Source organism: Tachypleus tridentatus, chromosome 3 (assembly GCF_004210375.1).
Source record: "Tachypleus tridentatus isolate NWPU-2018 chromosome 3, ASM421037v1, whole genome shotgun sequence".
Taxonomy (NCBI): Eukaryota; Metazoa; Arthropoda; class Merostomata; order Xiphosura; family Limulidae; genus Tachypleus; species Tachypleus tridentatus.
The window spans coordinates 886,672-890,340 of record NC_134827.1 but is presented as its reverse complement, the minus strand read 5'-3'; the positions used below and the strand labels follow the sequence as shown (position 1 = coordinate 890,340).

Here is a 3,669-nt window from a genome sequence, read left to right as displayed (position 1 = left end):
TACTCTCAATCACACATTTCTTGTTGCGTAATTTTGGTTTTTATTTCGTATGACTGGCAGATAATAAAAATAAAAAACAAATCAGGCATTTTGAAGAATTAGTTAACTGATATACCTACGTTATTTTTAATTTGTTCCTTTACAATTAAATATTCAAATAAAAACTTGTTGTTATATATGTAGACACATGATATGTATATAACATCAAAATACCTCAAAGGAAACTTAAAATACGATAGTAGTACTAATGAAAGTGCAGTAAAACTTAGTATTTATATGGAAGAAGATATTTTACTAGATTGATAATTAATAACGTTTTATTTAACAGTTCCTTCTATGAATAAGAAACTTAGATTATGGAAGATGTTGAAAGAGTCTTAAATCTTTATTAAATACATCATTAAGAAATATACTTAACAATTCTAAATTTTAATATTTTCAGTCGTAGTCCAAGAACGATTTTTCGTACAACATGTTTTGTCGATTATTGTTCGTCTGAAGTGATTATACACGTAAACTGGACAATAGGTAATTATACGTTTATACTAACTTATATGTTAACAGTTATAAATAAACTAAAGACGACAGTGTCGTTACTTTTCTGAATCGATGTTATTATTATATTTAGGTTTAAATCTTTCAAATAATGGTCTCACTTTGCGAAGAAAAATATTCTGGTCGTATGTTGGACTGATGGGAATGTACTTAAAAATTTTGTATCTTTTAATTACATTCATGCCGAATGGGAGGTCATAGGTTGAAGGTGACGACAGTGTCAAATAATCACCTTCAGATCCATTATGTTCAAAGCCTTGCTCTCTCCATTTGATAAGTCCTCTTTCTTCGTCTGTCCCTGAAATTAATACATTAATATTATTATTTATTAGTTTTGACACTAATATAAATGTTTTATTATTTTGTTGATTTTAATAATACATTAATTTTTGGTATGTTCCTCATTTATCGATTGTTCCAATTCCGTCTCCTGTCAGTATGCTTAAGCGACCGTTAAAAACAATCTGCCCGTTATTACACACACATATATGTATCCACTCTCTTTAATTCTTAAGGTGTGGCAAATGCGTAACATTCTATATCATATTAATGAAAAGATATGGACTCTTATCAGTATTTTATATGATAGAGGTTAGGCTAACTTTTCTTTTACAAATTAAAATTAATACGTAAAGACGTTATGAGCATAATGTACGCTGAGCTATTGAGGGTTTTAATTTTTATTTTGACGTAACTTGAAATGAACATTTTGTGAAGCGATAGTAAATAGGATATCAATACAGTATTACAGTGTACAAACTTATATAAAGAATCTTTCTAAATTGTCTTACGTCAAATTAAAGAAGGAATCAGATATAGCTTATCATAAACTGGGTTTTATTTCAGTGATCGTCCTGTGATATTCACATTTGTATTCTACCAGTAAGGATTTCATTCTTATTCTGGACCATTAATACAGCATACAGTAAAACCTTGATTCAGTACTGACATGTATTTTACTTCCAAGTATTCCTGTCAATCAGCCTTACTAACAATCAGTGTTTTTGTTGACGTCTTTCGAAATTTAAATATGTTTAAAGTTTTACACTGTTTAATAGTTTATCGGGGTAGCAGTGTCATTTGTTCATATATGGTTAATATTATCGAATAGTATGATTTTCTATACCCTCTTTATCCTTTATATAGGGAAGATGAGAAATTTTCTATTTATAGCAATCTTTATCGTTATTATAATAAAAGGTATTCAGAACTCAAAATGGCAGAGTAAGTTTCAAATACATATTGAAACTTATCATTTGTGCATAGTTTTTGTTCCCTAAAGACGGGAAGGGGACACAATTGTGAATAATGTGGCTTCGGGCCACCTAGGAAGTAAAATTTGAAAAGGTGGAAACAAGTTTCGGTAAATTTACAATTTAGTAAAGAAATACATAATTCAAAATCACGTTAGAAGAAAGTTTTTATCTTTTCTAATATGTGGCAACCATAGGTTAAACCAACTGTTCGTTGCGGCTTTATAGATACGAGTTCGCTTGTTTATGTATTTCGAAAATATCGTCTTCTGTTGTCTCTCTGTATTACAAATATCTGCTTTCTAATATGAACACTTATAAATATAAATCTGATGCTATTAAACTACTAGAAATACTGTATTTAATAGGTAAACGACATTAAATATTTATAAAGTATTTAATAGTACCATTCGGTAAATTAGTATGTTTATAAAGCAGTTAAACAGGCTCAACCAATTTCACATAAACTACTTTCTAAAGGTGCCCAAAAATTTTTATCTCAATCCTGAAATTTCTCTTTAGGTGTGTGAGTGTGTTTATGAATATCTAGTATTTTTGTCTGTTCTGTGTTAATTCAGCTTTTCACACAGTTCTGGAGTTAACAGGATGAAACGTGATAGGAGAGTTCGGCAGGGAATTCGTTATCTATATGGTGTCGCCTTTGGAAAAACGGGCTAAAACGCCAGCTGAACATCACCCAAACATGATGAGGGTCTTAGAGTTGGTCTTTAGGGTCGTTGAGACAAATATGGGCATCATTTTTGGTGTTCCTGTTCCTTCTTGGGATTTTGGGGCGACATGTTTGAAACTGTGTTCATGTTTAAACTCACAAGCTAGCAGGATACCAACTTTGGTACATATGCTCGGGTACCATTGAGGTAGTAATAGAAATAACTGTAGAAAATTGTGACTTGTGAATCCTGAGGAGGAAGAAGCAGTTGAAAGGTAATATTGTTTACTAGTAGTTGTAATAATCCTATCATTGTAGCATTATAACCTGATTTTATTTGCATGAAAGCAAAGTTATGAAGTTAGAAAAATATAAACTAAATAATTGGGTGGATATTTATTCAGAAAAATTATTTCATATTGCAAGGTGTTTTGTGAACTCATCAGAGAATAGAATTATAATATATGACATAGCTATTTCAAAATATCCGGGGAGTTGAATATCTAATATTTTACTTTATCGGAATTACTCGTAATGTTGAAATGTATTCTCTTTGATTACAAGCTCTCAAAGGGATTTCTCCTTCCCTGATATGTGCCAACCAGTGGCACAGTGACATGAGAGCGGACTCACACTGCTAGAAACCGGGTTTCGATACACGTGGTGAGGAGATCATAGATAGTCCATTGTGTAGCTTTATGCTTGAATTTAGAGAAACAATTCTAATTGTCTAGCAAAACCGCAATGAGTACACCAATAAACATAATAGTATTCAAGAGAACTGTGATGAGTTGGTTTGCTACGTCATTCCTCAAACGAGATAAATTTGTATTTCTTTTTGTGCATGTTAGTTTTGTTTATATTAAAGGCTACCATGTTACATAGTAAGTACTACAATATAGTAAGTTCTAAATCTTTGTTTTTTGTAGTTTGGTATGTCACATCACTTTGAAGCATTACTGTAGTTCATCAGATGAAAAAAACAAAGAGGTTACAAACTTGTGATTGATAAAAACATATAATAAACATAAAAACGAATGATATATATATATATATATATATATATAAACAAGATCAAAATCAAACACTCTAAGAATTGAATATTAAATCGTTACTAATCAAAGTCTGTATGTGTGTTTGTCTTCTTACGACTGGTAAATCGTAAATCTGACTGCCAGTAAACACAACGTA

The 3,669-nt window shown here is 30.7% G+C and overlaps 1 long non-coding RNA gene across 1 annotated transcript; it reads left to right on the top strand.

The window, feature by feature from the left end:
• Positions 1-422: 422 nt before the first annotated feature.
• LOC143246180 (uncharacterized) lies at positions 423-3,340 on the top strand. Its single transcript, XR_013025833.1, has 3 exons — positions 423-528; positions 2,399-2,753; positions 3,043-3,340. It is a non-coding gene; the product is annotated as an uncharacterized LOC143246180 (long non-coding RNA).
• The last annotated feature ends 329 nt before the right edge of the window (positions 3,341-3,669 follow it).